Source organism: Ranitomeya imitator, chromosome 2, assembly GCF_032444005.1.
Source record: "Ranitomeya imitator isolate aRanImi1 chromosome 2, aRanImi1.pri, whole genome shotgun sequence".
Classification (NCBI taxonomy): Eukaryota; Metazoa; Chordata; class Amphibia; order Anura; family Dendrobatidae; genus Ranitomeya; species Ranitomeya imitator.
This window is the reverse complement of record NC_091283.1, coordinates 39,696,068-39,723,711: the sequence shown is the minus strand read 5'-3', so window position 1 is coordinate 39,723,711 and position 27,644 is coordinate 39,696,068.

Genomic DNA, 27,644 nt, shown 5'->3' with positions numbered 1-27,644 from the left:
ACAACATCATGCAAGTTATGCAACACCAGAAAACGGCAATTTTCCTGATGTGCAGGAGCCATGTACATGGTTATCTGCGTCCAGTACTGAGGTTTATCCTTGGCCAATGGTGTAGCATCAGTGCCCCTCAAAGGAATAGGGCTCTGCAAAGGCTGCAAGGAAAAACCACAGCGCCTGGCGAACTCTAAGTCCATTAAGTTCAGGGCAGCGCCTGAATCCACAAATGCCATGACAGAAAAGGACGACAATGAGCAAATCAGGGTCACAGATAAAAGAAATTTAGGCTGTACAGTACTAATGGTAACAGACTTAGCGACCCTCCTAGTACGTTTAGGGCAATCAGAAATAACATGAGCAGAATCACCACAGTAAAAACACAGCCTATTCTGACGTCTGAATTCCTGCCGTCCTGTTTTAGTCAAAATCCTATCACATTGCATAGGTTCAGGACTCTGCTCAGAGGACACTGCCATATGGTGCACAGCTTTACGCTCGCGCAAACGCCGATCAATCTGAATGGCTAGAGACATAGATTTGCTCAAACCAGAAGGCATAGGGAAGCCCACCATAACATCTTTAACCCCTTCCCGACCTTTGACGCATACGCTGCGTCATGAAAGTCGGTGCCATTCCGACCCATGACGCAGCATATGCGTCATGGAAAGATCGCGTCCCTGCAGGCCGGGTGAAAGGGTTAACTCCCATTTCACCCGATCTGCAGGGACAGGGGGAGTGGTAGTTTAGCCCAGGGGGGGTGGCTTCACCCCCTCGTGGCTACGATCGCTCTGATTGGCTGTTGAAAGTGAAACTGCCAATCAGAGCGATTTGTAATATTTCACCTAAAAAACTGGTGAAATATTACAATCCAGCCATGGCCGATGCTGCAATATCATCGGCCATGGCTGGAAACACTTATGTGCACCCACCCCACCCCTCCGATCGCCCCCCCAGCCCCCCGATCTGTGGTCCGCTCCCCTCCGTCCTGTGCTCCGCTCCCCCGTCCTCCTGTCCGCTTCCCCCGTGCACCAATCACACCCCCCGCGCTCCAATCAAACCCCCCGCAGTCCGATCCCCCCCCCGCACACAGCGACCCCCCCCGTGCTCCAATCCTCCCCCGTGCTCCAATCCTCCCTCCCGTGTTCCGATCCACCCCCCCATGCTCCGATCCACCCCCCCGTGCTCCGACGCCCCCCCCGTGCCCTGATCTCCCCCCCCTTATACTTACCTAGCCGCCCGAGGTCCGTCCGTCTTCTTTCCTGGGCGCCGCCATCTTCCAAAATGGCGGGCGCATGTGCAGTGCGCCCGCCGAATCTGCCGGCCGGCAGATTCGTTCCAGAGTGAATTTTGATCACTGAGATATAACCTATCTCAGTGATCAAAATAAAAAAAATAGTAAATGACCCCCCCCTTTGTCACCCCCATAGATAGGGACAATAAAAAAAATAAAGAGTTTTTTTTTTTTTCACTAAGGTTGGGGTAAGAACTAGGGTTAGGGTTAGGGGTAGGGTTAGGGTTAGGGTTAGGGGTAGGGTTAGGGGTAGGGTTAGGGCTAGGGTTAGGGCTAGGGTTAGGGTTAGGGGTAGGGTTAGGGTTATGGGTAGGGTTAGGGGTAGGGGTTAGGGGTAGGGTTAGGGCTAGGGTTAGGGTTTCGGTATGTGCACACGTATTCTGGTCCTATGCGGATTTTTCCGCAGCGGATTTGAAAAATCCACAGTGCTAAACCGCTGCCGATTTATCGTGGATTTACCGCGGTTTTTCTGCGCATTTCACTGCGGTTTTACAACTGCGATTTTCTATTGGAGCAGTTGTAAAACCGCTGCGGAATCCGCAGAAAGAAGTGACATGCTGCGGAATGTAAACCGCTGCGTTTCCGTGCAGTTTTTCCGCAGCATGTGTACAGCGATTTTTGGTTCCCATAGGTTCACATTGAACTGTAAACTCATGGGAAACTGCTGCGGATCCGCAGCATTTTCTGCAGCGTGTGCACATACCTTTAGAATTAGGCTATGTGCACACGGTGCGGATTTGGCTGAGGATCCGCAGCAGTTTTCCATCAGGTTTACAGTACCATGTAAACATATGGAAAACCAAATCCGCTGTGCCCATGGTGCAGAAAATACCGCGCGGGAACGCTGCGTTGTATTTTCCGCAGCATGCCAATTCTTTGTGCGGATTCCGCAGCGTTTTACACCTGTTCCTCAATAGGAATCCACAGGTGAAATCCGCACAAAAAACACTGGAAATCCACGGTAAATCCACAGGTAAAACGCAGTGCCTTTTACCCGTGGATTTTTCAAAAATGGTGCTGAAAAATCTCATACGAATCCGCAACGTTGGCACATAGCCTTAGGGTTGGGTTGGAATTAGGGTTGTGGTTAGGGTTAGGGGTGTGTTGGGGTTAGGGTTGTGGTTAGGGGTGTGTTGGGGTTAGGGTTGTGATTAGGGTTATGGCTACAGTTGGGATAAGGGTTAGGGGTGTGTTGGAGGTAGAATTGAGGGGTTTCCACTGTTTAGGCACTTCAGGGGGTCTCCAAACGCAACATGGCGCCACCATTGATTCCAGCCAATCTTGTATTCAAAAATTCAAATGGTGCTCCCTCACTTCCGAACCCCGACGTGTGCCCAAACAGTGGTTTACCCCCACATATGGGGTACCAGCATACTCAGGACAAACTGCGCAACAATTACTGGGGTCCAATTTCTCCTGTTACCCTTGAGAAAATAAAAAATTGCTTGCTAAAACATCATTTTTGAGGAAAGAAAAATGATTTTTTATTTTCACGGCTCTGCGTTGTAAACGTCTGTGAAGCACTTGGGGGTTCAAAGTGCTCACCACATATCTAGATAAGTTCCTTGGGGGGTCTAGTTTCCAAAATGGGGTCACTTGTGGGGGGTTTCTACTGTTTAGGCACACCAGGGGCTCTGCAAACGCAACGTGACGCCCGCAGACCATTCCATCAAAGTCTGCATTTCAAAAGTCACTACTTCCCTTCTGAGCCCCCACGTGTGCCCAAACAGTGGTTTACCCCCACACATGGGGCATCAGCGTACTCAGGAGAAACTGGACAACAACTTTTGTGGTCCAATTTCTCCTGTAACCCTTGGGAAAATAAAAAATTCTGGGCTAAAAAATTATTTTTGAGGAAAGAAAACGTATTTATTATTTTCACGGCTCTGCGTTATAAACGTCTGTAAAGCACTTGGGGGTTGAAAGTGCTCACCACACATCTAGATAAGTTCCTTTGGGGATCTAGTTTCCAAAATGGGGTCACTTGTGGGGGGTTTCTACTGTTTAGGCACACCAGGGGCTCTGCAAACGCAATGTGACGCCCGCAGACCATTCCATCAAAGTCTGCATTTCAAAAGTCACTACTTCCCTTCTGAGCCCCCACGTGTGCCCAAACAGTGGTTTACCCCCACACATGGGGTATCAGCGTACTCAGGAGAAACTGGACAACAACTTTTGTGGTCCAATTTCTCCTGTAACCCTTGGGAAAATAAAAAATTCTGGGCTAAAAAATTATTTTTGAGGAAAGAAAACGTATTTATTATTTTCACTGCTCTGTGTTATGAACTTCTGTGAAGCACTTGGGGGTTCAAAGTGCTCACCTCACATCTAGATAAGTTCCTTTCGGGGTCTAGTTTCCAAAATGGGGACACTTGTGGGGGGTTTCTACTGTTTAGCCACATCAGGGGCTCTGCAAACGCAACGTGACGCCCACAGAGCATTCCATCAAAGTCTGCATTTCAAAACGTCACTACTTCACTTCCGAGCCCCAGCATGTGCCTAAACAGTGGTTTACCCCCACATATGGGGTATCAGCGTACTCAGGAGAAACTGGACAACAACTTTTGGGGTCAAATTTCTCCTGTTACCCTTGGGAAAATAAAAAATTGCGGGCTAAAATTCATTTTTGAGAAAATAATTTTTTATTTTATTTTCATGGCTCTGCGTTATAAACTTCTGTGAAGCACTTGAGGGTTCAAAGTGCTCACTACACATCTAGATTAGTTCCTTTGGGGGTCTAGTTTCCAAAATGGGGTAATTTGTGGGGGATCTCCAATGTTTAGGCACACAGGGGCTCTCCAAACGCGACATGGTGTCCGCTAATGATTGGAGATAATTTTCCATTTAAAAAGCCAAATGGCGTGCCTTCCCTTCTGAGCCCTGCCGTGCGCCCAAACAGTGGTTTACCCCCACATATGGGGTATCTGCATACTCAGGACAAACTGGACAACAACATTTGTGGTCCAATTTCTCCTATTACCATTGGCAAAATAGGAAATTCCAGGCTAAAAAATCATTTTTGAGAAAAGAAAAATTATTTTTGATTTTCATGGCTCTGCATTATAAACTTCTGTGAAGCACCTGGGGGTTTAAAGTGCTCAGTATGCATCTAGATAAGTTCCTTGGGGGGTCTAGTTTCCAAAATGGGGTCACTTGTGGGGGAGCTCCATTGCATAGGCACACAGGGGCTCTCCAAATGCGACATGGTGTCCGCTAACAATTGGAGCTAATTTTCCATTCAAAAAGTTAAAAGGCGCGCCTTCACTTCCGAGCCCTGCCGTGTGCCCAAACAGTGGTTTACCCCCACATATGAGGTATCGGCGTACTCGGGAGAAATTGCTCAACAAATTTTAGGATCCATTTTATCCTATTGCCCATGTGAAAATGAAAAAATTGAGGCGAAAATAAATTTTTTGTGAAAAAAAGTACTTTTTCATTTTTACGGATCAATTTGTGAAGCACCTGAGGGTTTAAAGTGCTCACTAGGCATCTAGATAAGTTCCTTGGGGGGTCCAGTTTCCAAAATGGGGTCACTTGTGGGGGAGCTCCAATGTTTAAGCACACAGGGTCTCTCCAAACGCGACATGGTGTCCGCTAACGATGGAGATAATTTTTCATTCAAAAAGTCAAATGGCGCTCCTTCCCTTCTGAGCCTTACCATGTGCCCAAACAGTGGTTTACCCCCACATGTGAAGTATCGGTGTACTCAGGAGAAAATGCCAAACAAATTTTAGGATCCATTTTATCCTGTTGTCCATGTGAAAATGAAAAAATTGAGGGTAAAAGAATTTTTTTGTGAAAAAAAAGTACTTTTTCATTTTTACGGATCAATTTGTGAAGCACCTGGGGGTTTAAAGGGCTCACTATGCATCTAGATAAGTTCCTTGGGGCGTCTAGTTTCCAAAATGGGGTCACTTGTGGGGGAGCTCCAATTTTTAGGCACACGGGGGCTCTCCAAATGTGACATGGTGTCCGCTAAAGAGTGCAGCCAATTTTTCATTCAAAAAGTCAAATGGCGCTCCTTCCCTTCCAAGCCCTGCCGTGCGCCCAAACAGTGGTTTACCCCCACATATGAGGTATCAGCGTACTCAGGACAAATTGGACAACAACTTACGTGGTTCAGTTTCTCCTTTTACCATTGGGAAAATAAAAAAATTGTTGCTGAAAAATCATTTTTGTGACTAAAAAGTTAAATGTTCATTTTTTCCTTCCATGTTGCTTCTGCTGCTGTGAAGCACCTGAAGGGTTAATAAACTTCTTGAATGTGGTTTTGTGCACCTTGAGGGGTGCAGTTTTTAGAATGGTGTCACTTTTGGGTATTTTCAGCCATATAGACCCCTCAAACTGACTTCAAATGTGAGGTGGTCCATAAAAAAAATGGTTTTGTAAATTTCGTTGTAAAAATGAGAAATCGCTGGTCAAATTTTAACCCTTATAACTTCCTAGCAAAAAAAAATTTTGTTTCCAAAATTGTGCTGATGTAAAGTAGACGTGTGGGAAATGTTATTTATTAACTATTTTGTGTCACATAACTCTCTGGTTTAACAGAATAAAAATTCAAAATGTGAAAATTGCGAAATTTTCAAAATTTTCGCCAAATTTCCGTTTTTATCACAAATAAACACAGAATTTATTGACCTAAATTTACCACTAACATGAAGCCCAATATGTCACGAAAAAACAATCTCAGAACCGCTAGGATCCATTGAAGCGTTCCTGAGTTATTACTTCATGAAGGGACACTGGTCAGAATTGCAAAAAACGGCAAGATCTTTAAGGTCAAAATAGGCTGGGTCATGAAGGGGTTAAGGGCTTCAGAAAGACCTTTTCTGAAAATAGCAGCCAGAGCATCCTCATTCCATTTAGTGAGCACAGACCATTTTCTAAATTTCTGGCAGTATAATTCTACCGCTTCCTGACCCTGACACAAGGCCAACAGGGTTTTCTCTGCATGATCCACAGAATTAGGTTCATCATACAATAATCCGAGCGCTTGAAAAAATGCGTCTACATTCAGCAATGCCGGATCCCCTGATTCAAGGGAGAATGCCCAGTCCTGAGGGTCACCACGTAGCAAGGATATGATGATTTTTACTTGCTGAATGGGATTACCAGAAGAACGGGGTTTCAAAGCAAAAAACAATTTGCAGTTATTTTTAAAGTTCAAAAACTTGGATCTGTCTCCAAAAAACAAATCAGGGGTAGGAATTTTAGGCTCCAAAGCCGGAGTCTGGACAACATAATCTTGGATACTCTGTACTCTTGCAGCAAGTTGATCCACACTAGAAAACAAACCCTGAACATCCATGCCAGTGCACAAATCCTGCACCACCCAAAGTTCAAGAGGAAAAAAAAGACAAAAGAGTGCACAGAAAAAAAAATGGCTCAGAATTTTTTCCTTCTTTTGGGATGCATTTAATTCATTTTTGGCCACTTGTACTGTTATGATCTGGTGGTTTAGGAGCAACATGGAACAAGCTCAGAAGGAAGTGGTATCTGTACTAACCGCAGTCCCTAAGCTCAACACAACACTAGAAGTAGCCGTGGGATGCTCTTAACTCTCCCTAGGCACCTCAACAAAGCCTAAGAGTTAACTACCCCTAAAGGTAGAAACAGGAAAGCTATCTTGCCTCAGAGAAAATCCCCAAAGGATAGATTAGCCCCCCACAAATAATGACTGTGAGAGGAGAGGGAAAAAGACATACACAGAATGAAACCAGGATGAGCACAGGAGGCCAGTCTAGCTTGATAGAAAGGACAAGATGGAATACTGTGCGGTCAGTATAAAACACTACAAAAAGTCCACACAGAGTTTACAAAAATCTCCACACCTGACTAAAGGTGTGGAGGGTAAATCTGTTTCCCAGAGCTTCCAGCAACATAGAATTAATCCATACTGATAAGCTGGACAAACATTGAACGCACAGAACGGATAAGTCCACAATCTGTGGACAGAAAAGAGCAAGCAAGGACTTAGCTTTGCAGAACTGGTCAGGATAACAGGGAAATCCAAAGAGATGTGAATCCAATCAGGAACCATTTACAAGTGGCACTGGCTGAAGGAAAGAGCCAGGCATAAATAGCCGAGCAGAAAAGACAATCAGTGGAAGCAGCTGCTGACAGCTAAATCCAAGGAGCAGCCATACCACTTGAAACCACAAGAGGGAGCCCAAGAGCAGAACTCACAAAAGTGCCACTTACAACCACCGGAGGGAGCCCAAGAGCGGAATTCACAACAGAGAGGGAAGTGAGGCTTGCAGATAAGAGAAGAGCTGCTTCCTCAAGAGCCAATGAGTCATCTCAGCAGAGAGAAGGCCGACTTGCCACTAAGAGAATTGCTTTTTCTTTCACCAGGGCACATGAAATGGTTGGAGATTTGAAACATGGTGCCTGTTGTTACCAGTCAGACATAAACTATCAAGATAATCCTAAAGTTCAGATAGGAAAAATGGATGTTGTCTGCATGTACTGCAGTGCCCTGAAATGGAAAGATGAACCGCCAGGTTTATGCTGTGCAAATGGCAAGATAAAACTTCCACCTCTCCTGTCACCACCAGATCCCCTAAAGTCTCTGATGACAGGTACCAGTACAATATCAAAGCATTTCTTGGACAACATCAGGAAGTACAACTCCTGCTTCCAAATGACATCATTTGGTGCAACAAAAGAAATGTTTACAACATGATTTATGCTGCCATTTAAAGTTCAAGGACAGGTTTACCACTCAATTTGCTCACTGCTTCCATTACAAGGAGAAGAACCTCAATTTCTTCAACCCTTCTTCATGGGAAATGCAGAAGCAGAGGCTCAGCTGAGATGCTCTTTAATTCCTAACACTCGCCTTGATATTGTCACTATTTTGCCGCAGTTCCTTCACTCCAACAATCCATATGTTCAACTTTTCAAGGCTGCACTTGAATGCATGCCAAATGACGATTACAAGGTTGTCATTCGAGCTGATAAAACACCACATGGTGAACATCAGCGACGTTTCAATGCTCCCACATTTGATGAGGCAGCCATCTTGATTGTAGGTAATGATTTTCAAAGCCGTGACATTGTGCTTCAGAAAAGGAACAATAGTTTGCAACAAGTAGCAGAAACTCACAGGTCCTATGATACACTGCAATATCCAATCATCTTTTGGCAGGGACAGGATGGCTATCACTTTGGAATACCTCAGATCCTACAACAGGCAACCCTTCAGGAAAAAAGTGCCTGCCATGGACTTCTATGCATATAGGATCATGATTGGTCACTAAAACTGTATATATAGAGTGAATGTGTGAAGGAGAAAATGGCTAATGAAATCAATTATTAAACCGTATATAAGTCAGTTCAGATATGGTGTAGCAAGTGGCGATTGCGTCTTTGAAGATGTCTTGGAGATCCTTGAAACTGTCTTGGAAGGAATCTTTGGAATGCAGGAGTGAAGATACTGGAATACACCGTATTTGGAAATAAAGTTGGAATGAACCAATCAGAGTGACACTAACTATTCAGAAGTTGTGCGACCTCCCCTATTCCGTGTTTTTAGTATCTTCCTTTGTTCAGAATAAAGTTCAGTTGGGGAACAACTTTTGCTGAGAGAGGCTGTGTGTATCGTCTTTGTGTATGTGATGCATTCTTGGCCTCTAAGCTAGCACTCAGCCTATATTTGGTCAGGTACAAGCAATCATATTGATCTCACTTTAAGAGATCACCTTCACAAATGTACTGAGAGGGAATCAAAAGAAGATCATGGAGTGCCATAACAAAAATGCAACATTAATACCTACAGTAGGGAAAAAAGTAGTCAGCCACCAATTGTGCAACTTCTCCCACTTAAAAAGATGAGAGAGGCCTGTAATTGACATCATGGGTAGACCACAAGTATGAGTGTCAAAATGAGAAAACAAATCCAGAAAATCACCTTGTCTGATTTGGCAAGATTTATTTAGCAAATTATGGTGGAAAATAAGTACTTGGTCACCTAAAAACCATGCAAGATTTCTGGCTCTTACAGGCCTGTAACTTCTTCTTTTCTACTTTTTTAGTAATGGCACCTGTTTGAACTTGTTATCAGTATAAAAGTCACCTGTCCACAACCTCAAACAGTCACACTCTAAACTCCACTATGGTGAAGACCAAAGAGCTGTCGAAGGACACAGAAACAAAATTGTAGCCCTGCGCCAGTCAGGGAAGATTGAATCTGCAATAGGCAAGCAGCTTGGTGTGATGAAATCAACTGTGGGAGCAATGATAAGAAAATGGAAGACATTCAAGGCCACTGATAATCTCCCTTGATCTGGGGCTCCACGCAAGATCTCACCCCGTAGGGTCAAAATGATCACAAGCCACGTTGGGCTCGCACAGGACTATACTCTAGTACCATCCTGGAAAGGGCACTGCACCCACCGCCGGCGCTGTTTTGTTCGTAGCAGGAGCTGCAGTGTTAGGACTTCCTGATACTTGCTTCTGAAGTGTCATTATTTGTACCGTTGTACTATTAGGTTGAACAGTTAATAAATGTTCACTCGTTGCCTACTCCTGGCCTAATGGATATTGATCAGGTGCGCACCAAAGAAATAACATATGACAACACATAGTCAGATGTAAACTCTCCTTGATAAATCTATGGCTCAGCTCCAAGGGGTTTATTTAGTCAGAACACAAGTTTATATAACCCCTGTAAGGGGGCTCGGTTAGCTCTAAAATGGGAGTGATGGGATGTATTCCATTGGTTAGTGGGTTGGGCAATTAGCAAGTCCATGGGCGGATCCATGAGGTCATCAGGGTGGGTTGGTCCATGAGGTCATCAAGGTGGGCATCACTGTGGGCGGATCCATGAGGTCATCAGGGTGGGCGTCATCTTGGATACTAGAACATGGTGTGCTGATACAGGAAATGGAAGCCATCTTTACTGTCTCACTTTGATCTGAGAAAGCTTATGTAAGGTTAAACAATACACGTTATTGGTTGCTTCTCTCAATCTCTTTTGCCTTGAGGTTAATTAAGTATTTGATCTTATGGCTCTCCTCAACAGTCCCCCCTAAATACTTAATTAACCCCTTTTTTTTTCTTGATCCCACCGTGGTTCCCTAACCCGCCAGTGTTAAGTGTCACTATGACATCAGAGGCTTCATGACAATATGGATGCTATATTGACACCAGAGAATGTGTGACCAATGATGGGTATACCGAGGAGGTATATCGGAGCGTGTTCTTTCGTACCTGCTGGATCTATTACTCTCCAATCTCCCATCACCATGGTTTCTTACAATACACATGTCACTCACCCTGATGTAACACATCCTAGATCTGACCATCTCGCCCGGGAGGGGGGAATTGGAGTTTTCACCAGTTTGAGACAAGTTTTCCCTTGTAGAAAACATCCCTTTGTAGCTGGACTTTGACAAGCAGGTCAGATCCTACTCTGTCCCTAACTGTCTAACAAGTTTACAATGTGAGAGATGGATCCAGGAGGCGCTCAGCAACCCTGACTGAAGTAGGAGTAGTCAGGAGCACTTGGTAGGGACCCTCAAATCTCGACTCCAGGGATGTCCTTCTGATGCACTTCGTTACCAGCACATAGTCACCAGGTTGGAAAGTATGGGTACCTTCACTGGAATCTGGACCTGGAATGGATGATAAAACTTGTACATGTGTTACTGACAGTTCTTTAGTAAGGGCAATTACATAATTTACAGGAGTATCACTTCCTAAGGCTAGCTGTTGTGGAAAATATTGACCCAACCTTGGAAGCCCCCCAAAAAGAATCTCGAATGGTGTGAGTTTAGTGGGACCCCTTGGAGTGTTTCTGACTGAGTATAAGGCAACGGGCAAAATGTCTGTCCAAGGAAGTCTGACCTCCTAACTGGCTTTCAGTATTTTATTTTTCAAGGTGCCATTCAGTGTTTCTACTTCCCCACTGCTCTGTGGGTGATATGGAGTATGTAAACCCAAATCAGCTCCCACCAATGTCCATAGTTCCTTAGTCAGTGCTGCAATGAACGCAGGTCCTTGGTCACTCTCAATTACCTCTGGGACCCGATATCTGCATACTACTTCAGTCATCAGTCTCTTAACAGTCACTCTGGCAGTCATGTTGGTTACTGAATAGGCTTCGGGCCATCCTGAGAACATGTCAGTCACTACCAGTACATACTCGTACTTCCCTACTTTTGGCATTTGAATGTGATCTATCTGAATTCTCTGAAAGGGATAGAGTGGTTTAGCCAATGTTTCGGAGTAACTTTCTGGGGCGGAGTTGGATTGCATGTTGCACACACAAGGCAGGACTTGCAATATTTTTGGGTGACAGTAGAGATTCCAGGTGCCATATAAGTCTTCCAAATCAAGTAATTCATCTGATTCTTGCCCATCTGGGTGATACCGTGTGCCCATTCTGTCACCGAGGAGTACAGATTACGGGGTAGACAGAGCTTTTTGTTCACCCTCCAGACTCCATCTTCATCCTTTTTAGCTCCTCCTTCTTGCCATGACTTCTTTTCATCATCTGATGTCTTGTCTTGATGTAGATGGATAATCCTCATAAGAGAGCATTAAGTCCCTTCTTCAGTGTCTTGTGACACGTACACCGCTGCTTTCTCTTTCCCAAATGGATCCGCAGCATAGGTTTTAGCTGTTTTGTCAGCAAAGAAGTTCCCCCTTGCTTCTGGAGAATCCAATCTCCAGTGAGCTTTGATCTTGATCACTGCAACCTCCAAAGGTAGATCTAGAGCAGCCACAAGTTCTTGTATGGTAGCAGCATGTTTTACAGGAGTTCCACTGGACGTTAGGTATCCTCTGGCTGCCCAGATACTGCCGAAGTCATGAGCCACTCCGAAAGCATATCTTGAATCCGTGTAGATGTTGACCACCTTCTCCGTCGCTTCCTGACAAGCCAACGTCAAAGCTTTAAGTTCCGCTTCTTGTGCAGACATGTGCGGTGGTAGTGATCCAGCTGAGATGACCTGGTCATGTGTAACCACGGCATATCCCGTATGGAACCTTCCCGTTTCATCTGCAAATCTGGAACCATCAGTGAAGAACGTCAGGTCAGCATGTGGGAATGGGTCTTCAGACACGTTTTTCTTGGAGGCTACTCTTCCTGCATTTGTTCAAGACAGATCCCCCACTGAGTGTATATAAGCATCTTCACCGAGAGCATCAGCATCATCATCCACATCCCCCCTGCAAAGAGGAAGCAGCATGGTTGGGTTGAGGATGGTGCAGCGGGCAAGAGTTCCAAGAGGGAACATTGGAGTCTCATATGACGCTGCAGCGACAGACGTTTAGGTTTCAAAAATAGCTTTTATGTTGTGTGGAGCCATTAAGAGAACCGGATGTTTTGAGATGATATCAGAATTTGGGATTCCAAGAGCTGGTGCAGACTGTATGGCCTGTTTAAGAGAGTAGAAAGTTTCCACGGATTTGGGACATAGTGGAAACGCTGACGTCTTGAGGTCATCGTACAATAGCTGCATCAGCTTGGAGGCATCTGGAATATATTGGCGACAATAAGTGATAGGTCAGCCAACTCATCTGAGGCCCATGTCTTAAGTTGTTGGCAGAACTCAACATCAGAGTCCCATGTAGTGTCACTGGCAAGTGAGGCATCATTGAACGTGATATCCATAACAGGTCAATATGCATCGCCTGCTTTAAGATTTGCCAGGGAAATGAGATCTTGCCACGTGGCTGAGTCATTCCTTTGGATTTGTAGCATGCTTCTGTAGAAAGGCATCGGCTGTTTTTCTGGATCTGGAAGTTGGTTCAACAGAGTAGCAGCTTGCTGAGGTGTAAACTTGACGTAGAGGTTGGGCTCCTCAGACATGAGCATTGGCATTGTTGGTGGTGGCACCTGAGGCGGGAGTAGAGATGGCACCGGGAGTACAGATGTAATCCCTTGTGTATGAGGAGCAGGAGGAGGTAACAGTCCTGGAATGAGGGGCTCTATTTGGGCAGCTCCAGTATCATGGTGTGGGGTCCAGGTGACGCAGGAAGTCTTAAAAGCTTTAACAGTCCTGTCCTCATTACTAATTAACCTGACTTCAGAGAGGCAGCAAATGCCTGGGGGGCTACACTTGTTTACTATAATTCCAATGATTTCCCTTGTACATGCATGAACAGGGAAACCAAAAATGCCAACACCAATGGCGTGAATTGTCAAGGTCTCAATTTGCTCACTAATATTCGCATACTCTAAAATGCGAGTTATTGCTGCACGAAGTTGTTGAGCACTAACGTCTGGATGAATAGGGTCAAAATTAGGGGTCACAGCGTGTATGATCATTCTACACGGAAGATTGCCAGCTTTAGTCACCGCTATGTCCCCAACAGCTATCTGACCACGTGACTCAACAATGATTCGACTGTCAGCTTGAATAGTCGCCCCTCCTGCTTCCACTATAGCTCTAGCTACACCTCCATTGTGCTCTAACCGAGAATTGGTAGCATTAACAATTACCGTCTGTTTCCATTGTTGTTTTGTCACCCTTTCCCACCACTAACAAGGGTCCCTCAGGAAGTTTCTTTTTAAAAATAGGTTGCTAACATTCCCTCCCCTTTGTGCTTCCTGTGCTATTGGCATCCCCCTCCCAGATTGAGCCCCCCTTGATACAGTTGCCACCGTCCCATACAGGTGTGCACTTGGCTGCAAGAGAGCCTGTGAGGTACCGGGTATAGGGTTAGGTAGACTGCGTGAGAGTGCTGTTGTAGTGGAAGCGTCGGGAGGAGAGGCCGTTGCTTGGAGCATCTCGTGTGGGTGTGCGGCTAAATTGGCAGTGGAAGTGACAGTAGAAAGCGTCGATGCCGGGGACAATCCAGGTGGGAGGATAACTGGATTCATGACAGGAGTGATAGGGGAAAGGGTCGGTGCCCCATAGGAAACCACTGAGACAGGAAACATGGGTAAAGCCCAGGGCCGGACTGGCCATCTGGCAATTCTGGCAAATGCCAGAAGGGCCTGTCTGGTCGTGGGCCGCCTTGTTAGTAGTCGAGTTTCCTCTGCCGCACAGGGGGAATCTCGATCCGTGTCTGCTGCGGTCTCCCATTCTGCATCGGCCGCAGTGGAGCCTGCTCAGCGGAGACGTCGCTCCCAGCGTCTCACTAAGACTGATTCTGTGCAAAGGGTTACTACTGCCTCTCCTGGCTCTGCTATTGTACTCTGCACTGATCTGCGGCGAGCAGGCTTTTCTGGAACCAAATCCTACTTTGCACACACTGAGCATGCCCAGGGCAAGATCTCTCAGTGGAGATCTAGGGTCACATGCTCAGGTACTTCAGCGACTTCCATTGGTCCTTCTCACGGAAGGTCCTGTAGGTGCTAGGACTAAGTTCTGCTTTGCACACTGAGCATGCCCAGGGCAAGATCTCTCAGTGGAGATCTAGGGTCACATGCTCAGGTACTGTGAGGTGCAGCAATTCCATTGCTCATTCTTTGAAAGGTCCTATACGTGCTGCAGCTATTTAAGGCTTGCATGGCCGCACGGCCATGCGCTAGTATCCTCTTATGTTATGTGCTTTGCGCCAGTGTGGTCATGTGTTTGAATGTGTTCAGGGACCCGGCTGAAATAAGACCCTAGAATGCTGGCACCTCCGGTGAGGAGTTTTGTGTGCATGCATGACCAGTCACTGCTCACATCTGGGTAGTTAGCCTGTGCCTCTGTGAAAGTCTAACAGGGCACAGAGCTTTGCCTTCTCGGCTGCTCTTTGAAGCTAACAGAGCTGGTTTATACTGCCATATAGTGCCGACATTTATTTAGCAGCAGGTTCTTTCCTGCACGGTGGATCCCGGGTTGCGAACGCACCAATCCTACTTAATAAATATATTCGGTGCGTTCCGCCAACCCTAACACGCCTTGACTGCTACATTGTTAACAGAATCGGTGATCTCAAGACATCCATGCTGTTAAGAGTTGTAACGGAGCAGAAAGTTGCTGACTCTGTCACTTACCGCCAGCAGGCCACGGGTATCATTAGAAACATTGGTCTTGTAGTAAATCTTGCTTTCCTCCATCCAGGGTAATATTAGTAATATATCCCATCTGGTGCTTGGGGACAGGGACACCATAGGCCTGTGTGATATCAAATGCCAGGGCTGAATTTCAGCCCCAGTCCGTACCTGGTAAAGCCTGTTCACTTCCCGAAGGAATATAGTATTGGCCGTTAGTGGTCATTGCTGGGTAACAAGGATTTGGTGATGTGATGTGTAGCCTTAGTCTAAGATGTTCACCACCAGGAGCAGCACATTTGCCATCCACAAAATGGCCGCCATTATAATTAACACTTTTGCCATCCACAAAATGGCTGCCACCAGAATTATATTTGCCATCCTCAAAATGGCTGCTGCATCAGAATAAACACATGGCCCATCCACAAAATGGCTGCCATCAGAATTAACACATTTGCCATCCACAAAATGGCTGCTGCCAGCATTAACACATTTGCCATCCACAAAATGGCTGCTGTCAGCATTAACACATTTGCCATCCACAAAATGGCTGCTGTCAGCATTAACACATTTGCCATCCACAAAATGGCTGCTGTCAGCATTAACACTTTTGCCATCCACAAAATGGCCGTTGTCAGAATTATATTTGCCATCCACAAAATGGCTGCTGCCATCAGAATAAGCACATGGCACATCCACAAAATGGCTGCTATTAGAATTAGCACATGGCCCATCCACAAAATGTCTGCTATTAGAATTAGCACATGGCTCTGGGCCACCATTATACGGTGCTGGCCGCTCACAGGATATATTTTTGTAATACACAACTCAAAACTCTTTTCTTTTTATTCCTTTCCTCTTCTACCCAATTTTCTCTATGCAGACTTTCAGAGATTTTTTTCAAGACAATCTTCCACTCCAGGGGCTGTAACCTCCCCCCTTCTGGCATTCCACACAACTTCATGAGCTTTTTACATTGTTTAACATGACTCTTCCCTTCATGAGTCGCCACTAATGTACACTTGCCATCTGAATTTGGCTTAGTGCCAATACGGCAGAACTGCATTACTTTCTCCATCTTTCTATAGATATATATATATCTATATCAAGATAACAAACACCAAACAAACAATAAGATGGGGAGATGACTCAAACCTGAGATTCTAAAGAGAACTAAGTTTGCAGCACTCAGTTCCTATTCCTTCTTGTCACGTGGTCCCTGTCTGACTTCCGTGTTCCGTACTTTACAAACCAATTATTCCCTACTTAATCAAATTACTCCTAAATTACCAGTTCTCATGCAGAGTCAATTCACTCGAAGTCAAAAGGCAAAACTAAATTTAATTGGCTCGAACTGAGTAATCTCACTCAAAGGTTATGGGCCGCTACACAATTTATTAGGCGCCGAACTGAGTCATCTCACTCGAAGTTAATGGGCCCCTACTAGGCCAAGTCAATTCACTCAAGGTCCTAGTCTCTCCTATACAGAACTTAACCCCTTTACCCTCAAGGGTGGTTTGCACGTTATGGACCGGGCCAATTTTTACAATTCTGACCACTGTCCCTTAATGAGGTTATAACTCTAGAACGCTTCAACGGATCCTGGTGATTCTGACAAAGTTTTTTCGAGACATATTGTACTTCATGATAGTGGTAAAATTTCTTTGAGATTACCTGCGTTTATTTGTGAAAAAAACGGAAATTTGGCGATAATTTTGAAAATTTAGCAATTTTCCAACTTTGAATTTTTATGCAATTAAATCACAGAGATATGTCACACAAAATACTTAATAAGTAACATTTCCCACATATCTACTTTACATCAGCACAATTTTGGAGCCAAAAATTTTTTTTGTTAGGGAGTTATAAGGGTTAAAATTTGACCAGCAATTTCTCATTTTTACAACACCATTTTTTTTAGGGACAACATCTCATTTGAAGTCATTTTGAGGGGTCTATATGATAGAAAATACCCAAGTGTGACACCATTCTAAAAACTGCACCCCTCAAGGTACTCAAAACCACATTCAAGAAGTTTATTAACCCTTCAGGTGTTTCACAGGAATTTTTGGAATGTTTAAATAAAAATGAACATTTAACTTTTTTTCACAAAAAATTTACTTCAGTTCCAATTTGTTTTATTTTACCAAGGGTAACAGGAGAAAATGGACCCCAAACGTTGTTGTACAATTTGTCCTGAGTACGCCGATACCCGACATGTGGGGGTAAACCACTGTTTGGGCGCATGACAGAGCTCGGAAGCAAAGGAGCGCCATTTGACTACTCAATGCAAAATTGACCGGAATTGAGATGGGACGCTATGTTGCGTTTGGAGAGCCACTGATGTGCCTAAACATTGAAACCCCCCACATGTGACACCATTTTGGAAAGTAGACCCCTTTGACCCACCAAGGGCTTCAAAGAAGTTTATAATGCAGAGCCGTAAAAATAAAACAAAAATTATTTTTTAGCCCCCAGTTTTGTATTTTCCCGAGGGTAACACGAGAAATTGGACCCCAAAAGTTGTTGTCCAATTTGTCCTGAGTACGCTGATACCCCATATGTTGGGGTAAACCCCTGTTTGGGCACACGGGAGAGCTCGGAAGGGAAGGAGCACTGTTTTACTTTTTCAACGCAGAATTGGCTGGAATTGAGATCGGACGCCATGTCACGTTTGGAGAGCCCCTGATGTGCCTAAACAGTGGAAACCCCCCAATTATAACTGAAACCCTAATCCAAACACACCCCTAACCCTAATCCCAACGGTAACCCAGACACACCCCTAACCCTAATCCCAACCCTATTCCCAGCCATAAATGTAATCCAAACCCTAAACATAACTTTAGCCCCAACCCTAACTGTAGCCTTAACCCTAGCCCCAACCCTAGCCCTAACCCTAACCCTAGCCCCAACCCTAACACTAGCCCTAACCCTAGCCCTAACCCTAGCCCTAACCCTAGCCCTAACCCTAGCCCTAACCCTAACCCTAACCCTAGCCCTAACCCTAGCCCTAACCCTAACCCTAGCCCTAGCCCTAACCCTAACCCTAGCCCTAACCCTAGCCCTAACCCTAGCCCTAACCCTAACCCTAGCCCTAACCCTAGCCCTAACCCTAATAGGAGAATGAAAAATAAATACATTTTTTACATTTTTTAATTTTTCCCTAACTAAGGGGGTGATGAAGGGGGGTTTGATTTACGTTTATAGCGGGTTTTTTAGCGGATTTTTATGATTGGCAGCCGTCACACACTAAGAGACGCTTTTTATTGCAAAAAATATTTTTTGCGTTACCACATTTTGAGAGCTATAATTTTTCCACAATTTTGGTCCACAGAGTCATGTGAGGTCTTGTTTTTTGCGGGACGAGTTGAAGTTTTTATTGATAACATTTTCGAGCACGTGACATTTTTTGATCGCTTTTTATTCAGATTTTGGTGAGGCAGAATGACCAAAAACCAGCTATTCATGAATTTCTTTTGGGGGAGGTGTTATGACCTGGTGGTCAGGACAATAATGGACCTGGTGGTTAAGAGCACACGGAATGACCTGATAGTTACTGATAATATAGGACGAGCTCTGAGACGTGGGAACTCTGCTGAAAGCAATCCCTAAACCTATCACACACACTAGAAATAGCCGTGGAGCGCTCCTGACGCTCCCTAGGTGCCTCGTCACAGCCTAAGGAACTAGCTAGCCCTAAAGATAGAAAAATAGAGCCTACCTTGCCTCAGAGAAATTCCCCAAAGGAAAAGGCAGCCCCCCACATATAATGACTGTGAGTAAAGATGAAAATTACAAGCACAGAGATGAAATAGATTTAGCAAAGTGAGGCCCGACTTACTGAACAGACAGAGGATAGGAAAGGTAGCTTTGCGGTCAGCACAAAAAACTACAAAAAGACCACGCAGAGGGTGCAAAAAGACCCTCCGCACCGACTCACGGTGCGGAGGGGCTCCCTCTGCGTCTCAGAGCTTCCAGCAAGCAAGACAACAATCAAAATAGCAAGCTGGACAGAAAAATAGCAAACCAGAGAAAAACAAGCAGGAACTTAGCTTCTGCTGGGAAGACAGGTCACAAGAACGATCCAGGAGTGAACTAGACCAATACTCGAACATTGACAGGTGGCATGGAGCAATGATCTAGGTGGAGTTAAATAGAGCAGCCAGCTAACGAATTAACCTCGTCACCTGTGGAAGGAACCTCAGAAGCCGCAGCCCCACTCACCACCACCAGAGGAAGTCCATGGACAGAACCAGCCGAAGTACCATTCATGACCACAGGAGGGAGCTTGACAACAGAATTCACAACAGTACCCCCCCCTTGAGGAGGGGTCACCGAACCCTCACCAGAGCCCCCAGGCCGACCAGGACGAGCCAAATGAAAGGCACGAACCAGATCGGCAGCATGAACATCAGAGGCAAAGACCCAGGAATTATCTTCCTGACCATAACCCTTCCATTTGACCAGGTACTGGAGTTTCCGTCTCCAAATACGAGAATCCAAAATCTTCTCCACCACATACTCCAACTCCCCCTCAACCAACACCGGGGCAGGAGGATCAACAGATGGAACCACAGGCGCCACGTATCTCCGCAACAATGACCTATGGAATACATTATGGATGGCAAAAGAAGCAGGAAGGGTCAAACGAAACGACACAGGATTGAGAACCTCAGAAATCTTAAACGGACCAATGAAACGAGGCTTAAACTTAGGAGAGGAAACCTTCATAGGAACATAACGAGACGACAACCAAACCAAATCCCCAACACGAAGTCGGGGACCCACACAGCGCCGGCGGTTAGCGAAACGTTGAGCCTTCTCCTGGGACAATGTCAAATTGTCCACCACATGAGTCCAAATCTGCTGCAACCTATCCACCACAGTATCTACACCAGGACAGTCCGAAAACTCAACCTGCCCTGAAGAGAAACGAGGATGGAAACCAGAATTGCAGAAAAAAGGCGAAACCAAAGTAGCCGAGCTGGCCCGATTATTAAGGGCGAACTCAGCCAACGGCAAAAAGGACACCCAATCATCCTGATCAGCAGAAACAAAGCATCTCAGATATGTTTCCAAAGTCTGATTAGTTCGTTCGGTTTGGCCATTTGTCTGAGGATGGAAAGCCGAGGAAAAATACAAATCAATGCCCATCCTAGCACAAAAGGCTCGCCAAAACCTCGAAACAAACTGGGAACCTCTGTCCGAAACGATGTTCTCCGGAATGCCATGTAAACGAACCACATGCTGGAAAAACAATGGCACCAAATCAGAGGAGGAAGGCAATTTAGACAAGGGTACCAAATGGACCATCTTAGAGAAGCGATCACAAACCACCCAAATGACCGACATCTTTTGAGAGACAGGGAGATCCGAAATAAAATCCATAGAGATATGCGTCCAGGGCCTCTTCGGGATCGGCAAGGGCAAAAGCAACCCACTGGCACGAGAACAGCAGGGCTTAGCCCGAGCACAAGTCCCACAGGACTGCACAAAAGAACGCACATCCCGCGACAAAGACGGCCACCAAAAGGATCTAGCCACCAAATCTCTGGTACCAAAGATTCCGGATGACCAGCCAACACCGAACAATGAACCTCAGAGATAACTCTACTAGTCCATTTATCAGGGACAAACAGTTTCTCTGCTGGGCAACGGTCAGGTCTATCAGCCTGAAATTTTTGCAGCACCCGCCACAAATCAGGGGAGATGGCAGACAAAATGACCCCCTCTTTGAGAATACCCGCCAGCTCAGGAACACCCGGAGAGTCGGGCACAAAACTCCTTGACAGGGCATCAGCCTTCACATTCTTAGAGCCTGGAAGGTGCGAAACCACAAAATCAAAACGGGAGAAAAATAGCGACCAACGAGCCTGTCTAGGATTCAACCGTTTGGCAGACTCGAGATAAGTCAAATTCTTGTGATCCGTCAAGACCACCACGCGATGCTTGGCTCCTGCAAGCCAATGACGCCACTCCTCGAATGCCCACTTCATGGCCAACAACTCTCGATTGCCAACATCATAATTTCGCTCAGCAGGCGAAAACTTTCTAGAAAAGAAGGCACATGGTTTCATCACCGAGCCATCAGAACTTCTTTGCGACAAAACAGCCCCTGCTCCAATCTCAGAAGCATCAACCTCGACCTGAAACGGAAGCGAAACATCTGACTGGCACAACACAGGGGCAGAAGAAAAACGACGCTTCAACTCCTGAAAAGCTTCCACAGCCGCAGAAGACCAATTGACCACATCAGCACCCTTCTTGGTCAAATCAGTCAACGGTTTAGCAACACTAGAAAAATTACTGATGAAGCGACGATAAAAATTAGCAAAGCCCAGGAACTTTTGCAGACTCTTCACAGATGTCGGCTGAGTCCAATCATAAATGGCCTGGACTTTAACAGGGTCCATCTCGATAGTAGAAGGGGAAAAAATGAAACCCAAAAATGAAACCTTCTGAACTCCAAAGAGACACTTTGACCCCTTCACAAACAAAGAATTCGCACGAAGGACCTGGAACACCATTCTGACCTGCTTCACGTGAGAGTCCCAATCATCCGAGAAGACCAAAATATCATCCAAGTATACAATCAGGAATTTATCCAGGTACTCTCGGAAGATGTCATGCATAAAGGACTGAAATACCGATGGAGCATTGGAAAGCCCGAATGGCATAACCAGGTACTCAAAATGGCCCTCGGGTGTATTAAATGCTGTTTTCCATTCATCGCCCTGTTTAATACGCACAAGATTATACGCACCACGAAGATCTATCTTGGTGAACCAACTAGCCCCTTTAATCCGAGCAAATAAATCAGACAGCAGCGGCAAAGGGTACTGAAATTTGACTGTGATCTTATTAAGAAGGCGGTAATCAATACAAGGTCTCAAAGAACCATCCTTCTTGGCCACAAAAAAGAACCCTGCTCCCAATGGTGACGACGACGGGCGAATATGACCTTTCTCCAAGGATTCCTTTACATAACTCCGCATAGCGGCGTGCTCTGGCACAGATAAATTGAACAGTCGGCCCTTAGGAAACTTACTACCAGGAATCAAATTGATAGCACAATCGCAATCCCTATGAGGAGGTAGGGCACTGGATTTGGGCTCATCAAATACATCTCGGTAATCCGACAAAAACTCCGGGACTTCAGAAGGGGTGGATGACGAAATAGACAAAAATAAAACATCACCATGTACTCCCTGACAACCCCAGCTGGACACAGACATAGATTTCCAATCCAATACTGGATTATGGACCTGTAGCCATGGCAACCCCAAAACGACCACATCATGCAGATTATGCAACACCAAAAAGCGAATATCCTCCTGATGTGCAAGAGCCATGCACATGGTCAATTGGGTCCAGTACTGAGGCTTATTCTTGGCCAAAGGCGTAGCATCAATTCCTCTCAATGGAATAGGATACTGCAAGGGCTCCAAGAAAAAACCACAGCGCCTAGCAAACTCCAAGTCCATCAAATTCAGGGCAGTGCCTGAATCCACAAATGCCATAACAGAATAGGATGACAAAGAGCAGATCAGAGTAACGGACAAAACAAATTTCGACTGTACCGTACCAATGGTGGCAGACCTAGCGAAACGCTTAGTGCGCTTAGGACAATCGGAGATAGCATGAGTGGAATCACCACAGTAAAAACACAGCCCATTCTGACGTCTGTGTTCTTGCCGTTCAGCTCTGGTCAAAGTCCTATCACATTGCATAGGCTCTGGTCTATGCTCAGATATTACCGCCAAATGGTGCACAGCTTTACGCTCACGTAAGCGTCGATTGATCTGAATGGCCAAAGACATAGACTCATTCAGACCAGCAGGCATGGGAAATCCCACCATGACATCCTTAAGGGCTTCAGAGAGACCCTTTCTGAAAATTGCTGCCAGGGCACATTCATTCCACTGAGTGAGTACAGACCACTTCCTAAACTTCTGACAATATATCTCTACCTCATCCTGACCCTGACACAGAGCCAGCAAGATTTTCTCTGCCTGATCCACTGAATTAGGTTCATCATAAAGCAATCCGAGCGCCAGAAAAAATGCATCAACATCACGCAATGCCGGATCTCCTGGCGCAAGGGAAAATGCCCAGTCTTGAGGGTCACTACGCAACAAAGAAATAATGATTTTCACTTGTTGAACAGGGTCACCTGAGGAGCGAGGTTTCAAAGCCAGAAACAATTTACAATTATTTTTGAAATTCAGAAACTTAGATCAATCCCCAAAAAACAAATCAGGAATAGGAATCCTAGGCTCTAACATTGGATTCTGAACCACAAAATCTTGAATGTTTTGTACCCTTGCAGTGAGATTATCCATACAAGAGGACAGACCTTGAATGTCCATATCTACACCTGTATCCTGAACCACCCAGAGGTAAAGGGGAAAAGAGAGACCAAACACACTGCAAAGAAAAAAAATGGTCTCAGAACTTCTCTTATGCCTCTATTGAGATGCATTAGTACTTTGGGCCACCTGTACTGTTATGACCTGGTGGTCAGGACAATAATGGACCTGGTGGTTAGGAGCACACGGAATGACCTGATAGTTACTGATAATATAGGACGAGCTCTGAGACGTGGGAACTCTGCTGACCGCAATCCCTAAACCTATCACACACACTAGAAATAGCCGTGGAGCGCTCCTGACGCTCCCTAGGCGCCTCGTCACAGCCTAAGGAACTAGCTAGCCCTAAAGATAGAAAAATAAAGCCTACCTTGCCTCAGAGAAATTCCCCAAAGGAAAAGGCAGCCCCCCACATATAATGACTGTGAGTAAAGATGAAAATTACAAACACAGAGATGAAATAGATTTAGCAAAGTGAGGCCCGACTTACTGAACAGACAGATTATAGGAAAGGTAGCTTTGCGGTCAGCACAAAAAAACTACAAAAAGACCACGCAGAGGGCGCAAAAAGACCCTCCGCACCGACTCACGGTGCGGAGGCGCTCCCTCTGCGTCCCAGAGCTTCCAGCAAGCAAGACAACAATCAAAATAGCAAGCTGGACAGAAAAATAGCAAACCAGAGAAAAACAAGCAGGAACTTAGCTTCTGCTGGGAAGACAGGTCACAAGAACGATCCAGGAGTGAACTAGACCAATACTGGAACATTGACAGGTGGCATGGAGCAATGATCTAGGTGGAGTTAAATAGAGCAGCCAGCTAACGAATTAACCTCGTCACCTGTGGAAGGAACCTCAGAAGCCGCAGCCCCACTCACCACCACCAGAGGAAGCCCATGGACAGAACCAGCCGAAGTACCTTTCATGACCACAGGAGGGAGCTTGACAACAGAATTCACAACAGGGACGCGTTTATACCGTTCCGCGTTTGGTAAAATGGATAAAGCAGTTTTATTCTTCGGGTCAGTACGATTACAGCGATACCTCATTTATATCATTTTTTTATGTTTTGGCGCTTTTATACGATAAAAACTATTTTATCGAAAAAATAATTATTTTTGCATCGCTTTATTCTGAGGACTATAACTTTTTTATTTTTTTGCTGATGATGCTGAATGGTGGCTCGTTTTTTGCGGGACAGGATGATGCTTTCAGCTGTACCATGGTAATTTAAATGTGTCTTTTTGATTGCGCTTTATTCCACTTTTTGTTCGGTGGTATGATAATAAAGCGTTGTTTTTTGCCTCGTTTTTTTTTTCTTACGGTGTTTACTGAAGGGGTTAACTAGTGATACAGTTTTATAGGTGGGGTCATTATGGACGTGGCAATACTAAATATGTGTACTTTTATTGTTTTGTTTTTTTTATTTAGATAAAGAAATGAATTTATGGGATTAATATATATATTTTTTTTTCATTATTTAGGAATTTTTTTTTTTACACGTGTGGAATTTTTTTTTAATTTTTTTTTACTTTGTCCCAAGGGGGGACATCATAGATCGGTGATCTGACAGTGTGCACAGCACGCTGTCAGATCACCGATCTGACTTGCAGCACTGCAGGCTTCACAGTGCCTGCTCTGAGCAGGCTCTGTGAAGCCACCTCCCTCCCTGCAGGACCCGGATGCCGCGGCCATCTTGGATCTGGGCCTGGAGCAGGGAGGGAGGTGAGCAGACCCTCGCTGCAACGTGATCACATTGCGTTGCTGCGGGGGGTTCAGGGAAGCCCGCAGGGAGCCCCCTCCCTGCACGATGCTTCCCTGTACCACCGGCACACCGCGATCACGTTTGATCGCGGTGTGTCGGGGGTAAATGTGGCGGGAGCGGTCCGTGACCGCTCTTGGCACATAGTGCCGGATGTCAGCTGCGATAGGCATCTGACACCCGGCCGCGATCGGTCGCGCTCCCCCCGTGAGTGCGGCCGATCGCACTGGACGTACTATTCCGTCCATGTGGGGTGGGCCCTATTTCCCAAGGACGGAATAGTACGTCCATTGGCAGAAAGGGGTTAAAATCGTATCACAGGCAACAATTTTTTTTTGACGCTGAAAACAAAATCCGCCTGCTCTCTTAACTACCAGTCATCTCCCCTCTTCACAACACGTAACAGGCAGTAGGCAACTAAAACATGTGACGGTTCTTGAAATTAAATGACCAGCAGCAGAGAGACCCTTCTGCCGTCTTACAGATACCAAGAAAACCGGACACGGTCAGGCAATCTGCACAGGATACCCCGAAGGACACAGGTAAAGACTACAGATTATGGATACAGGCCTAATGGATATTGATCAGGTGCGCACCAAAGAAATAACATATGACAACACACAGTCAGATGTAAACTCTCCTTGATCAATCTATGGCTCAGCTCCAAGGGGTTTATTTAGTCAGAACACAAGTTTATATAACCCCTGTAAGGGGGACTCGGTTAGCTCTAAAATGGGAGTGATGGGATGTATTCCATTGGTTAGTGGGTTGGGCAATGAGCAAGTCCATGGGCAGATCCATGAGGTCATCAGGGTGGGTTGGTCCATGAGGTCATCATGGTGGGCGTCACTGTGGGTGGATCCATGAGGTCATCAGGGTGAGCGTCATCTTGGATACTAGAACATGGTGTGCTGATACAGGAAATGGAAGCCATCTTTAGTGTCTCAATTTGATCTGAGAAAGCTTATGTAAGGTTAAACAATACACGTTATGGGTTGCTTCTCTCAATCTCTTCTGTCTTGAGGTTAATTAAGTATTTGATCTTATGGCTCTCCTCAACAATACTTCACTTTGCCATTCATACTGTTTAACTCTTTACCTCCCTGCGTGGAGTATTCCCCTGTAAATAGACCTGTTAACCCTTGCTCTGCCTCCCATCCGTCACTGCATCTCACGTTCCTGTGATTTCTACAAGATCACTGCTCTAGAGGAGATCTGCATGGAGGAAAGGGCCAACATACCACCAACAGTGTGTGCCAACCTTGTGATGACTTACAGAAAACGTTTGACCACTGTCATTACCAACAAAGGATATATAACTAAATATTGAGATTAACTTTTGTTAATGACCAAATACTTATTTTCCACTATAATTTTCAAAATAAATCTTGCCAAATCAGACAAGGTGATTTTCTGGATTTGTTTTCTCATTTTGACTCTCTTAGTTGTGGTCTACCTATGATGTCAATTACAGGCCTCTCTCATCTTTTTTTTAAGAGGGAGAAGTTGCACAACTGGTGGCTGACTAAATACTTTTTCCCCCACTGTACTTCTAAATGTTGTGGTACACTTAGAAGGATATGGACAGTTCACCAACATGGTCTACTGCATGTAACCTTCAAAGGTGGAAGCCTCTTCATTGTGCAATTAAAATATAGAGTTAAAGGGAACCTGTCACCTGAATTTGGCGGGACTGGTTTTTGATTCACCCTTTCCTTACCCGCTGGCTGCATGTTGGCTGCAATATTGGATTGAAGTTTATTCTCTGTCCTCCATAGTACACGCCTGCACAAGGCAAGATTGCTTTGCGCAGGCGTGTACTATGGAGGACAGAGAATGAACTTCAATCCAATATTGCAGCCAGCATGCAGCCAGCGGGTAAGGAAAGGGTGAATGAAACACCCAAAAACTCCGCCCATATGACCCAAAACCAGTCCCGCCAAATTCAGGTGACAGAGTCCCTTTAAGTAAAAACAAGATTGTGGTCTGGAATCCACATCAGTATTCTGTGGCAGCTGCACAACGTAGTACAAACTTCCTTGGCCGCTACTCGAATACCGGCAGCTTGGGCGCCTTTTGTGATAGCTAGATTACTTTTGTGATGTCAGGATGTTGCTGTGGGATATGTGTCAAAGCATGACATTGTAGGGATCTAGTAATCACAAGTAACATTCAGGAGAGAATCAACTGTAGGCCAAGGAAGTTCACATGCCAAGGATAAAGACGTGGGTGCCACACTAGGGTAGTGCAAATCTTTTTACTTAACACTTCAAATGCTAAGTAGCCACCCTCT